This window comes from Marmota marmota, unplaced genomic scaffold (assembly GCF_001458135.2).
Source record: "Marmota marmota marmota unplaced genomic scaffold, marMar, whole genome shotgun sequence".
Lineage (NCBI taxonomy): Eukaryota > Metazoa > Chordata > Mammalia > Rodentia > Sciuridae > Marmota > Marmota marmota.
The window spans coordinates 1,830,215-1,845,795 of NW_025999990.1; the positions used below are offsets into that span (position 1 = coordinate 1,830,215).

General features: G+C 36.1%; 1 non-coding gene across 1 annotated transcript; it reads right to left on the bottom strand.

The window, feature by feature from the left end:
* Positions 1 to 11,103: 11,103 nt before the first annotated feature.
* On the bottom strand, positions 11,104 to 11,211 carry LOC125617810. Its single transcript, XR_007348924.1, has one exon. It is a non-coding gene; the product is annotated as a U6 spliceosomal RNA (small nuclear RNA).
* Positions 11,212 to 15,581: the final 4,370 nt, after the last annotated feature.

Consider the following 15,581-nt stretch of genomic DNA (forward strand, 5'->3'; position numbering starts at 1 on the left):
CCTGCCATGTCTTACATTGTACAAAAATCTGTACACTATATTAACTTTAATTCTTACTACAACACTGCAGGGGAGATACCGTTATCTCTACTTTACAGATAGAAATACCAAAAACTTAGGGAGATTAAGTAGATTTGCCCAGGTCACACAGATAGACATTAGTAGATAGGTGCATAGCCAGTCCATTTAGGGCTAGTTAATTCATATTAACTATTGTGTGGCACTGTATTGAATGAATACCTCACAACGTCACTTGGTGATTATTATGCTTATTTCCAGTTTTTACTGTTACAAACAATGCAACCATGCATATCTTGTGGCCTATGTGTAAATAATTCTCTTACAGTGGAATTTCTGGATCATAGGTCAGGGTTATGTTATTAACATTTTAACATCTTCAGGAAATAGCCATCAATTCCATTTTTTGGAGTGTTTTCAATGTAAGTGCTGTTGGACCTTTTTCCTTGGCCTTTTCTGCATCTGTGTAAATGATGATGTAATTATATACTGTAAAATCATTAGTATGGTGAATTTAAATATCTTTTTCTGACAATAAAACATCTTTGCTTTATTAGAATAAACTTTACTCATTCATACCTCTTTATTCATGTAGCAGGAAAGCCTATTTACTGATAATTAATTGTATTCCAAACACTTGTGTCAATATGTGATAAGTCAATTGCTCTGTTATATTCCAATATAATCTATGTCATCTTTGGGAATGTATGTAATACTTGATTTATAAAAAAAAATAAATAAACTCTACCACATAGCATGGTGGTGCATATCTGTAATCCTAGTGACTCAGGAAGCTGAGGCAGTAGAATCCCAACTTTGAGGCCAGCCTGGGAAACTTAGTGAGAGTCTGTCTTAAAAATTTTACAAGAATTTTAAAGGGCCAGTGAAGCAGCTCAGTGCTAGAGCACAGCTAGATTCAATCCCCAGTACTGACAGAAACAAAACAAAACCAAACCCCAAACTCTTTTCTTATATGATCTGAAATATTTTAAGTATCATTATTATCCTATTGTCATGAATGGCTTAGTTAAATTCTCCCATGAAACTACCTGGAGATGGTTCTCTTTTATGGGATACCTGAAGTTACGTCTCTATTTTTATAAGGTCATTTGTCTGTGTAGATTGTTTTCTTTGGTGTTAATTTTGATACTTTGTATTTTTTCCTAAATAGTAATCTACTGTTTCTAGGCTTTTAAAGTTATTTCCATGGAGTTATGATAAGTAGTCTCCTAAATTTATCATATTGTTTTCTGAGTTCGTGGTTGCATCTTCTCTCTTCTAATTATGTGCACTTACACTTTCTGCCCATGTTTCTTGATTAGTTAGCTAGTAGCTTATTTGGTAGTCATCTTTCCATTACTATAACAAAATTTATCTGGGATAAACAACTTACTAAAAACATTTATTTTGACAGATGTTTCAAAGGAAGGCATCAGTTCTTGGTCAGTTGACCCCATTGGTAGGGGGCCTGTAATGAGATAGTATATTATGGTGAGTACGTATGGCAGAGGAAACTCCTCACTTCATGGTAGCTGTAAAGCAAAGAAAAAAAAAAAAGGAAGAGGAGGAGCCAGATTCTCAATATCCCCTTCGGGAACACACATCCAATCACATAGCCTCCATTAAGGTCCACTTCCTAAAGCTTCCCCCATCTCCTAACACCACAGCCTGACAACCAATTCTTCTATACAGAAGCCTTTGGGGGATACTTATTAAACCATACAATTTATCTATTTTGTTTTATTTTTCATAAACATAGTTTTTGGTTTTATAGTATTTTGTTCTCTGACTTTTAAATTTATGCTTTCATTTTATTAGTTCTGCTTATTTCTGGTTTATTCCATCATGATAAGAAAATGGTCCAATATTATACCTGATCTTTAGAATTCATGGATTTTTATACAACTGTTAATTTTTGTGAACATTCCTTATATGATAAAATTGTATATATATATATATATATATATATATATTTTTTTTTTTTTTTTTTTTTTTTAAAAGTAGATACATAAACTACTTGATTACATAAAATGATATACTTATTATGGTAATAGATGCTTTGTTTATCAGATATTTTTCACTACATTTTATTTTTTGATACTATTGATAGTTTTGTTTCCATGATGTCATTAGTTTGCTACATACTCTAAGGTAGCAACATTCCATTATACATGTATATATCTCTTAATGTTCCATTATGTAAGTATGTATATAAACATATATGTATGTATATATGCCTATGTGTGTGTTGCTATATAACAACCCTTCCCCTTTTTTGATTTGGTTTAGTTTCAACTATGAGCAATATTAAGAGGCAATAATGTCTTATTTTCTTTGCATCTCCTCCAATATCTCACTTGAAATAATATTAATTTACCCCCAAATAATAACAATAAAATAATTGGTAAGTTGTTTGATTTTTCATACATTTCCCTATTATCCCTAATATTTTGACAGTTGTATTATGTACTCATTTTCAGAGTATGTAGCCATTACATACTATACTTTTTCTTGTACAATCATCATCTGATTGCAATTCTACATGTAAATGTATACTTGCACTCATCACCAGTACTTATTTCAGTTTTACTTCCTTTTTTATTATTTCCAGAAGCTCTTTCTCTAGAAGATTCCTCAGAAAGAAAATAATGTTTGCTAAATTGTTGCATGTTCCTAACACTATGTGAAACTTTTGACCAAAAAGTCATTTTGGTTAATTAGCTCACATTTTCTCTTATTATCTTCCAATATACTTCCAATATACCATTGTCTTCTGGCTGACAACTTAACCATCAAAAAGTTTGATGACATCATATTTATTTTTCTTTATAAATTTTTTGGTCATTTTGCTTGATTATCAATTTGTTTTATTTTTTCTTTTAAGTCTAGTAATTTTACTATAATGTGACCTTGCTTTGTGTATATTTTAAATGACATAATGCAGAATTTCACAAATAAATGTTCAAATTTCTCATGTTTTTTACTTGATTTTAATTACAAAATATTTTCTTGAATTATAGTTTTGGGTAGTTGTTCTTTTCTGTTGTTTTAGTTGTCTTTTCCAGGGATTCCTAATATATGCATGTTGGGCCTTCTTTGCCTGTCTTGTTCATTTAATTTTTTCTTTATTTTTTTCCTGCATTATTTTTATCTCCAGGTGTTATTTGGTGTGTTTATTTGTTCTTGTTTTTGTTCAAATGAGTTCTCATTTTTGAAGTGTTTTTTTTTAAATTTGATTATTTTCTTTCCTGATGTTTATCATCTCTTGTCTGAGTTATATCATTCTTGTTTATGCTGCTCTTTTCTTTCACCAAATTTTTTATTAATATTTTGCTGATTTTGAAAAATTACATTTTCAAGTCACCCGTTTTATGTTTTTATACCTTTCTGCTTTCAATTCTTGATAAGGACTTTAGTGTAATTCATATTCTCTCTCTCTCTCTCTCTCTCTCTCTCTCTCTCTCTCTTTCCCCCTCCCTCCCTCCTTCCCTCCCTCTCTCTCAAAATAACTTTACATGGGATCCAACTCAGTTTCCCTTAACTTATAGGATGAGCAGCTGGAACATAATAACTGCTTGTTAGCATCACCAATCTTCTTTGTAGTTTAAATGAAGTGATAATGATTTCCTCCTACTTTCTGACTCTTCTTGTTTTATTCCTCTACTTTTATAAAAGGTTTCACATTGTGCTCCCACTGTCACTGTTCTGCCCATTTTGTGTTATATCCCTGTCAGTTTTATTTAAATTTGTGCTTCATTTTCAGTGTTCATGAGTTTATTCTGCCCCTTTAGACCTAACTCTACCCCTTGTACCCTTCTTGAAACTGGTGTGTATAAAACCTTTTTCACCTTCAGCTGCTATTCTTAAGTGGGCTTGTGATGACACTTGCTGATTATTTTGAAATATTCCTGGTTTTTGCTTCTTTCTGCTTGTCCACTCAGATTTTACAATGTCATGCTTCCTTCTCACTTTCTCTAATTTATGTCTTTTGGAATCTTGTTTCCTAATGTAGTAGTGAATACTATCTTTTTTGTTTTTAAGCTAAATTCACTGTGACTATCCTAGTTTCTGGTCAGCATTAATAAAGGGATTCAAGAACATTAAAAAATTATACTACTGCATCATGGTACCCAAATCCTCTTCTAACTTTATAAATTGACTTTATATATATATAGTTGTAGATGGACAGAATGCCTTTGTTTTATTTGTTCATTTTTATCTGGTGTTAAGGATTGGACCCAGTGCATTATACATATCAGGCAAGCTCTTTGCCACTGAGCTACAGCCCCAACCCTAAAAACTGACTTTTAAAAGGCTTATTTATTATGACAAATAACACTTGCTATTATGAGGGTTCAACCTACCTCTTCCTCAGAAACTATTGATAAATTCACATTAAATACTTCATTCTTCTTTCTTTTTAAACAAGTCTATTCAGTGACATCTATAAAAATAGGATCTAAGAATACAACTCCAATCTCTGCACAATGTTTTTAAATTATTATTCTCAAATATTTGATCCTGTGTCTTGGACTAAAATCCTACAAAGCCACCATGTCATTATCTCATGGCTATGCCATTTGGGCATTTTTTTTCTTTGTTTTGAAACCTGGAGACTTTTTCCCAAAAAAATGTTTTTGGAAAATATTTTAAAATATGCATTTTATCTTGAATGTTCTATATTTGAAATGAGCAGGAAGACCCAGGAGTTTAATCTTTCATGTTGCTGGAAGAAGAGGAAAAACTTCTCTTTCAATATATACATAGTTTATACTTAAAGAAGAAAACAATTTTAGTCAACAATGTGCTGCCTGTACAATAGTGATCCCTTAGGTTTTGAAGGAGCTGGAATGTTGTTATCACCTAGTGATGTTGTAGCTACCATGACGTCATAGCACAATGTCTTATTTAGGTGTTTGTAGTGACACTGTTGTAAACACACCTAGATATAAATATATATCCAAATAGATATATTTGGATACACAATTCTTTCCCATTTTGCTGAAATTGCTATAACATTCAGTACTTAATGTGCTGTACAATTTTGTAGTCTGGAAGTAACAGAATATTTACATAGCTCAAGTGTGTAGTAGGCTCTGTATACTACCTAGATTTGTGTAGGCTTATGATAGTCACACAATGAGGAAGTTACCTAAGATTGCATTTTTCAGAACACATCCTTTTTGTTAAGTAACACAGATTGTACTTGAATAGTTTTGTAAGTGTTTTCATAGAACTTCTTTTTTCTTCAATATGGACCTGCTCTGTGCATGTTTTTAAATGTTGCTTAAAAATGGTTCATCAAAAAGGATTTTGTGTAAGAAAATCTCTATTATATTTTCAGCCTCACATAGCTACTCTTTTCTGAGAGTTGAGAGCTCAACATTTCTATACTTCTCCCCCATTTTAAATGAGAATGACTTGAGTCAATTGTCAACCTATGAACAGATCCAAGATTTTCCACAAAAATCACTTTGAAGAGCTGCTCCAGTTCCTAAACAGACAACTAGTTACTTACAAAATCTTAAATTACAAATTAAGACCATAATAATTGTAACCTGCAAAAATATTATGTAATTATCAACAAACCTCAACTTGCCACCCCCATTCAACTCACCTTCCAATCCTCCACTGCTGTCATGCTCTGAACAGTGTTTCTTGCACTGCTATTTAGAAAACAAGCCATACTATCTTTAAGAGAAGGGGGAAAAAAACATAAGGGAAAGCTATAGAGAAAATCTTGAGGAGTAAAAGGAATACATTCTAAAATCATGAAAATATATAAATAACTAGCAGAATAAGACATGTCAGAGGGGAAACTTATATATAAGGGTCATATATAGGGAGAATAAAAACTAAAAATACAAAACTGCCATGGAGAAAATGATTAAAACAAAGTTAATAATAACAGACGGAGTAAAAAATTTAAAGGAGAATAACGGGGCAATTTAAATGACAATAGGTAACACCAATAAAACATAGAGAATAAAAAACTGCTTTAAGGTAACACAAGTAAAGCATAGAGGATAAAACGTGATTGAAATTTGGTGCAGCAGATAAAACTAAGCAGACATTTACTTATATGTATGTATATATATATATATATATATATATATATAAACTTCTGACTGGTCAAACAAAAAAGCTTTAATAAATAAATAAATTGAGCAAGGAAAGTGAAAGAGAAGAAAAACTGCTGCTGCCTCACTGAAGGCAGCTCCTGCAACAGAGGATTTCATAGCAGAGTGTGGAGTCAGAGGCCCTAAGGAGCTTTTACAAACTCCTGCCATTCTGCTGATGCAGACCATGCTTTAAAACAGCTCTGAAACAGAATTAGATCCTTGCTGGATGCTGGGGCACATGCCTATCATCCCAGCGACTTAAAGCTAAGGCAGTAGTATCACAAGTTCAAGGCCAGCCTAGATAATTTACCAAGATACTCAGAAATTTAGTGAGACCTGCCTCAAAATGAAAAACACAAAGGACTTAGGATGTAGCTGAATGGTAAAGCATCCCTGGGCTCAGTCCTTGTACTGAAAAGAAAAAGAAGAAGAAGAGGAGGAGAAGGAGGGGGAGGAGGAGGTGGAGGAGGGAAGGAAGAAGGGGAGGAGGAGGAGGAGGAGGAAGAAAAGACAGAGAATAGAATCATGTTTTTGTTAGAGGAACCTCTTCTCTGGCTTCAGCTAAATGCACTAAGCTTTTAAAAGTCTACCTATCTTGCAGATTCATTCCCATCCCCTGCACTTTCTTTTTTATATTTTTATGTAATTAGTATAAATCAATCTATGCTCTTATTGAGACATTATAATTTTATTGCCTGTAAGTCAACTAAATTCCCATTATGAGAGATGAAAGTTATACTCTCTCATGCTCTCATCTCTTTGTGTTTGTGTGTTTTGCTGGTGAAAAGATCCAGAACATGCTTGGCAAGTGCTCTACCACTGAGCTACACATCCAACTTCCACACTCTCATCTTTAACACTAAGTTCTGAAAGATAGAGTCTGAAGGCATGATGGAGAATGCAATCCTTCTGATTCTTAGCACCTGTGTCTACATGGGAAGGCATTGAAGCATTTCTCATCCTGATGGGCTCTCAGTGTGATCCCTTCAGAGCTGTAGCAGCTCTCTTTCCTGTCTGCTTGTCCTTTTTAGGACTCAGTCTTCTCTGCTGCTTCCAACAATCTTTACTCAGGCTCAGCCTCCTAAGCTGTTGAGATTACAGGTATACACCACCATGCCCAGTTCCTGTCATATAATTCTTTCCACTACTGTCTTATTCACTCCAAAACTTTTTTGACTTAAATTTTAAAAATTGTTTTTTATTTGACTTTGATTTCTAAGGTTTTTATTTTAAAAAGAAACCTTTATCTTTTCATGTATCATATTCCTTTTGATTTCAAACTCTAAACAAGATCAAATTAACACAACACTTAATTATGACCCCCCCCCACAATCCCTGGCTAAATAAACATTGCCCATACTCTTTGTGAATTTCTATGCTAAAATTTAGGAATTGACTTTTTAATATAGTTTAATTCAAAAAGAAAACATAAGCTTATAATTTTGATAAAAATGCGGTTTTCATTATCTCCCTTTGATATTAAAATAATCTTAAATTTTAGAACTTTCTTCTTATCTTGAATTGACACCAGCTTTAAAATAATGATGAGGGGAAGTGTGGGGGAATCCTTGCCTTTAGTAACAAGTCTACAGATGTGGAATCAAAGCCTGTGTCTATAATTTCCAACACAATCATATTGTTGAGTTTATGTCCCTCTTTTCTTCTCCCACATTTTATGAACAGAAAAGAACTAGGTGTTACTGACAACCAATTAAGAAGCTTTGTGTAAAAATCTCCTCTGAAAAGCTGGCCAAGAGGGCTTGAAATTCATCTTTTGACGTAGTTTCAGAGGGCAGATGAAGCTCTACTTAAAAACTAATCACTTGTCATTTGAAACCTTCATCCCACATAACATTCTTGATAGGCTGCTTTCAATAAACAATCCAAAATTCCACCTTATATAAATCTTTCTGATGATTCGAATTTGAACATTTGAAAACTAATTATAAAAATCTAATCTATGATACCTACTTTTTCACAGAAGAATTATACATAAAACACCCTGATAGGAGGAACATAAATATCCCATCCTAATACATGATGCAATAAGAAAAAGAGAAAGTGGGCATTTAGGTTTTTCTATACCATCTTTTTTCTATAAGCCTCCTCAATAACCCAATGAAACTTCACATACAAGATAACTGCTAATCAATTTGCTAAAATGACTTCATTAAATCTTCCCTTGTCATTCTTCTATCACAAAATCTATACAAAATCTATTCACTAAATAGTGAATAAATAAATTGTAAATAAATTACACATTCTTTTTGGATAGGATAAGGGGTAAATCTATAATAGTTTCACAGAAAATATAATCAAGTTCACTAAATAAGGAAAACAATCATAAAGAATGAAGAAGCTCAGGAATAGAAAAAAAAGAATTTGAAAGGAAAAAGAAAATAAGTCTTCTGAAAAATCTACAATGTGAGGGCTTTTTGTTTGTTTGTTTGTTTTTTTACTGCATATTTCCCAAAGTGAGTTAAAACACATCTACTCCAATCAGGAATAACCAATTATGTAAATCTGAACTCTTAACATAGGATGCTGAGACCGTGAGAAAGAATGAGCAGATGGCAGGACCCTTGGGAGGGCTGGTGTAAATAAAAACTCCTGAGGCAGAAAGGATCTGTTCACACACGGGAAAAATCCAAGCTTGTCCATGAAGCCATTTTTTTCTTTGTGCACTTAGCCTTTTTCAGAGTGCAATACAAATGTGCAATAATGAGTTGGGTCCATCAGGATATTTAACTTCCAAAACAATGTCCAGCTCTGCTTGTTATTTAGTATGGTTGATCATTTGGAGAAAAAGATGATTCCCCTTTCAAAAGGCCATATTTTACCAACTACACTCATTTCTGCATTCAGAGATCAAACTCACTTCCAGGGGCAGAGATCTCAGACACTTTCTCATAACCATAGTGACTGGGTAACGTTATGGTGCTCATTTGGAAATATCATCATGGTGATAATGTAGCCCATGCTAACATTCACACCATCATCTTCTATGGAGTTGGGTAAAGTACAAGAGGGGAATGGGATTTTATCTTACATATTATTTTTATTATGGATAGCTTTTATTCTGCAGTATTTCTTTTCCCTTGTCTTCTCCATCTCCAGCAGTATGACTTCTGCAATGACTCCTTATCCTGGTGCACATGAAATAAAGTAAACTAAAGGTGATCACTGAGAATGTTGAGGAGGGAACGTGGTCTACTGCAAGCATTCTATAAAGCTACCACAAACAAAAGACTACAATCTTAGCACAGGAAGACAGGCCAATGGAATAAAGAGGATGAAGAGAAATAAATCCTAGTATAAACCGGAGTTTAATATATGACAAAGGTGATATTTCACACAGTAGAAAGAGAGGGTTTAATCCATATGGGGTTATCCATCTGGAAGAAAATTAAGTTGGACTGGTAATTTATACTAAATGTAAAAAAAAAAAAAAATTCCAGATGTATTAAAGATTTCCATGTAAAAATTAAAACAACAAAATCTTTCAAAATTGCTATATAGGGGCTGGGATTGTGGCTCAGCGGTAGAGCGCTCGCCTAGCACGGGTGGGACCCGGGTTCCATCCTCAGCACCACATAAAAATAAAAGAATTGTGTTGTGTCCATCTACACCTGAAAAATAAATACATATATTTTTTTAAAAATTGCTATATATACAATCCTGGAGGAGGGGAAGACTGTTTTTTTTTTTACCAATTTTTGAAACACAGACATTTAGTATGGTTGATTAGAAAATATAGCTGTGCTCCAATATTTAAAATTTAAAAATTTGTTTGAAAAAGAGACCACCATGGGAAAATATTTATGATATATAGGACAGAAAAATGGTCAATATCTCTATTATGCAAATAAGTTTTATAAATGAACAATAAAAAGGAAAACAAACCAATAGATGTTGAGGTAGTAGATACAGTCAATTGAAAACAGACGATTAAAAACATTCAATCAGGTTGAAGCAACAATGAGATAATTTATATCCATTAAACTGTCAAAAAAAGTACAATACCTATTTTTGGTAGAGATACAGGAAAATATCTACCATGGTGCTTGTAGAAATGTAAATTTTCAGAGTCTTTTTTGAAAAGCACTCTGCCAATATTTATAAAATTGAAAATATATACCATAGTCCACACAATTTTACTCATGAATTTATTCTAGACAAAAAGATAGCACCAATATGAAAAAGATATATTTACAAAGTGTTTAAGTGAAGAATTATTCTATTGGAAAAAAACAGAAATAAAGTGCTTATTAAAGGAAGAGTTGAATATGTCACTAGATTCATAAAATGTATTTGCATCAAAAATCATATAAATGGATGATGTAAATTAATTTGGAGGGATTTCTCCAGTTTATGGATTAGTAAGGAAATCCAAGATCAGAGAAACTCATGAGATATGGCCCTTATTTTTTTAATGAGCAAAAAATAATATTGTGTGTGGATGATTACATGTCTTCCCCCTCCCTCCACTTTTTAAATAAGAACAGCTTTGCCCCAGGCATGGTGGCTCATGCCCGTAACCTCAGTGGCTGGGGATGAGGCAGTGGGATCCAAGTTTAAGGTCACCCTCTGCAACTTCGTGAGGCCTTAAGCAAATGAGTAAAATCCTGTCTCTAAATAAAATACTTTAAAGGGTGGTTGGAGATGTGACTCAGAGGTTAAGGGCCCTTGGTTTTAGTTTCCAGTACCAAAAAAAGTAAATAGATAAAAATAATAGCTTTATTGACATAATTCACCGTTTTAAAGAGTAAAATTCAGCATGTCACATATTTAATATATATTTTTTATGTTTTCATGGGAAATTACCAAAAGAAGACTGAGACCCAGAAAGCTTGTCTGTTTATACAGAAAGTGGAAACAGAGAAGCATCAGGATCCTGTCCTAGGAATGGCCTCACAGGTTAGAGATGTTAGTGGTCATGGGTGCTGTGCATAGGTTTTTTTTTTTAAATATGGAATGCTTCACAAATTTGCGTGTCATCTGTGCACAGAGGCCATGTCTAATCTTCTCTGTATTGTTCCAGTTTTAGTATTAGTGCTGTCAAAGCAAGCACGCATGCAGGCATTCTTGATGAAGAAGATGAAAGAGCAGGACAGTCAAAATGTATTCATCCAGAGCTTCTTGCCCCTTAACTTGAATGAAACTCTTTTTCCTGATTATTCCTCCATTACAGGAGCAAATATTTTAAGAAAATCATGGCTAAGAATTTGATTACTGCCTCATCCTTTGTGAAGCATTTCATATTTAAAAAAAAAAAAGGTGTTCTACCATTTGGCACCCTTTCTTTCCACTTAATATCTCACCCCAAATGGACACATGTATTTAAAACAAAAGCGGATCACAGTAACACATAGGACAACTCCAGAGGCAATAATCCTACCCCCAGAGTTGTGCAGCTGGGCTATCCTGGCCTTGTGAGGTTTAAGTATTGAAAATACTTCAGCAAATATTAAACTGTTCATTTGTACTTTCTCCTTTAATGGATATTTCATTGCCATTTTTTTTATTCTGAAGGTCAAGCTATGAAAAATACACACCTTTCACAGGAAAGGTCTGGCATTTCTCTTCTGTGGGAGAGTATATAGCTTTAAAAGCAGGCTCTCTAGAAAGAGAAACCTGTTGAATTTCTCTGTTATACTCTGAGAGCCAATGGGAGCAAGGCTAGAGGGTCCTGTTCCTACTTTCTTGTGTGAAAGAAGAGGTGACACTCCGTGTACCCTTGTTTAAGGTTTATTTAGAGAAAAATAGAAGAAGAAGGTAAAGGAACATCACATCTCTTCTCTCTTTCCTGAGGAACATAAGGGGAGACCTAGGTAAGGGAGAGCAGCAGGGGGACTGTGTCTCCTCCCTGCCCCTTCTGGGCTTTGTTCCCACAGGTAGGGGAGAAAGCCAGCTGGCTCTTGCATGGCCTCCCATTCTGGTCTCTGAGAAGGTGCTGACTCTCAGGCCACCAGGCATCCCTGCACAGAAGACTCATAAGTAATACATCATTTTATACTCAGTAATGAAAGGCTGTCTGTCCACAAAGAAGATGGAAGCATCAGGAAGAGGCATCAGGAATGCATGCATAGGTCAGAAGCTAGATGTCTGGTTATTGGTGCCATGTGCCATGGTGCCTGAGCTGAGTCTTGAGCTGACATAAGTGCCCAAGTGGTTCACATGATGGATTTGGAGATAAATAGGCTGTCAGACACCTACCAGGGTCTGGCCAGAAGATCTTGCAAAGACTAGGGGGAGGTCAAGGCAAGGGGGTACTACTTCAGAGCCAGTGAGAAATATAAGGAGGTCAAATCAGCCAGAAGAAGGTGGCTGATGCTCTGTGTGAACATTCTAACCTAAAGGAACAAGCCACACTTCTCCTGTAGAACATGGAGCTGGTGAAATCAGCACCACCAAGGGACAAGGCTCGGGGCCTAGAAGACTAGACACTGAAGGGCAAGCCAGGGGCTGGTGGGCCTCCCGGTGCCCACACAACCAGAGATATAGAAAGGAGAGAAATGGGGAGGAAGAGGCTTTAGAGAGATTGTGCATCTTTTATTCAAAAGACTTTATTCTATGTAAAGGGAATGTTAAAAATGATTGAGATGAAAGTAAAGCACTAAGCTAGATTGGACATCATGTTAAGTTTTGTTTTCCTTTTTAAGGAAGGAATGATGGGTGGCCCAGGGACACAACTACTCAATCACAAGCAAGTTTTGTCTGCAAAGCCAAGCAGAGCCGTCAGTGTTCCGGCACTCCTCTCTGGCACACGGCTGGAACTATGCCACTTCCTCTCATTCTGCTCACAGATATGGTTTCTGTGGACCTCAGGAAAACCTCTGCCTGGGGGGCTTTGGTCCCTAGCCTGTTTCTGCACATTTAAGGGTGTGTTAGTAAAGCAGCTGGAGGGCTCACAGGAATCCTTCTAGCCACTGTGAGAATCCAAAGAAAATAATCTGTCCCTAAAAAAATGCATATGTTTAATAGCCTACTCCCCTGAGAAGCAAAACTACAGAAAAGACACTTCTGGAAAATCATCTTATCAACAAGTAATGAGCTGCACAACTCTAAACAGCAAGCAAATAAAAGCCCCTCTCCCTGCCTTTTACTTTGACCTTTCTCAGCCTGTTTCCACTTTACCTTGGTTAGGTTTTGGGTCTTGGCTAAACTGTGATGTTCTAATTTCCCCCTTTTTTTCTTTTCAAACCACAGTAACTCACACAGGAGCCAAACCTCTTAACTAAAGAATATTTTATGACTGAGCAGCCAGCATTTGGGACAAAGTAGTTCTGGGGGAGGGGGAGCAAGAGGTCAGAAGTTGACTCCCAAGCAGGGAAGGTTGGTGGCCTCCACCTCAGGCCTGGCCTGCTGGGATTATCACATTGTGGGAGGGTCTGTGCCAAGGCCAGAACAATCCTGCCAGGCTCCTACTCGTCCCCTGAATGGGCTCAGCTGAACCTGCAGAACCTACAGAGCAGAATGACTCTGCGCTCTAAGGACTTGTTCTTCAGTGGGAGAGTTATTGAAACGTAAGATATTCGGTTACTTCTGTGAAGAGAGACCATGTTGCTTGACTAAGTGATCTGTAAGTATATCATGTGGCTTCATTGAAGGCAACAGGCAAACCAGCAAAGCTCTGAGTGGTGCTTAGCAAGACACGGCCCAGCCAGCATATCATAAGAGGATGATGCACTGAGGACATTGTATACAAGTTTGATATTTCAAATCACCTGCAGGAGTGCAACTCATGATCCCCAATTCCACTCTTAGGGTACCTCGGCAGTTAGTTGGATTTGAGGGCAAGGCACCTCACCTGGCTGTGAATAACCAGAGCTGGCATGCAACCTGTGAAAGTAACACAGGCAAGGCCAGCCTGAAGGAACTTCTACAGTGGGGCTTTCATAAGTTGTGCTTCGTGTATGTATAATATATTAATATATACTCTACTGTTGTGTATATCTAAAAAGAACAACAAAAAAGTGATTGGTTTTTACGTCTTCAGAAGAATGGTGCTCTCTTACGTGGTGGAACACACATATCCCATAATGGTCCTACCTCCCACTGCCTTTCTGGGGTCACTGACCAGAGAAGATAGACCATATCAGTATGCAGTGTCCCTGGCTGCTGCTGGTGCACTCTGCAGGGAACCAGGCCATGTTGACTCCAGAATCCTGTGTGCCTGTGGTGAGCCTGGGATCTGTGAGCTTAGGGAGCTGTTGCTGTCAACAAATGGGCCTCCCTGGGGATTAACTGTGTTGGCAAAGAGAGAACAAGCTCTTGAAAACTTCTGTGGTGAGGTAAAGTGTGGCTTACTTGGCAAGGCCACCCTGTATGTGAGTCAACTCAGTGCCACTCCAGTCAATTTGACAAATACTTACAGCAGCATTTCCCAGATGGTCTATTAACCATGCTTATTTTGTAGTTCAAGATGCGACCTTCTGATAGAAGGCTATAAGCTATACCAATGATCCTATTAAATTCCCTCACATGGGCTGGTTTCCAGGGCTATTACCAGACAGCATCTAAAAACTTTGCCCTCAGATTAAGAAAATTAATTTAATGAACTCCTTGCCCACTTAATTTCTTTGCAGTTTCGACTGGGAAAGTAAAGCAAAACTAGAGAAGGAATCCTTTTTGTTTTAAGAGAATTGATATAGTTAGGAATGTGTGTCCCTCTAGACTTGTAATGATAGGCCCCTGCCGGGCTTGACAGGGAATACGGTTTCAAACATTGTAGCATTTTGCTGATGAACATGCCCCACTGAGTTTCTAACCATTAATTTTCTAAATTGTATGTTTTAAAACTTGATAAGACTTGTTTGGTTACTGAATTATATCCTCTTCTGAATTCTTCTTTCTGAAAGATTCCCCCCACACACACCTTAAAGGGATATTACCCTACTTTGCACCACCTTCTCAGCAGACAGCTGTTCTCAATGTGCTTCAGTCCCTCTCCAGGCCTGCTTACTAACTTTTACATCTGCAGGATGGATGGGAAAGGCTGGTTTCACAATCAGAGCCTGTTGCCATCATCGCAATTCAGCAGAGAAGGAAAGGGCAATTGCTGTTGGACCAGGTCTGACCTGAGCTCTGCATTTTGTCTGTGGCTTCTGTTCCCTTGATTTTTTTTTTTCTTTTTCCTTTTTAGCTCAGATCTTATGCAAACCTAAGGGCTGCAGACCCAGATTTCTGAGACTTTATGGTTCATGCTTCCCAGCCAGAGAGAACCTCACCATATGGGGCTTACTGCATCCAACTCCTTATTGATCTACACAGAAATCCACATATAGAATCCATCTTGTAGATTTAGGAAAGGGATTTTTTTTTAAATACAGAAACAATATAACTAACACATATTATGATATCTATCATTTTTATTGTATCTCAGATATCCACCAATTCCATAGTGCATTACAAATATGAAAATCTCAGTTAAAATTTTTT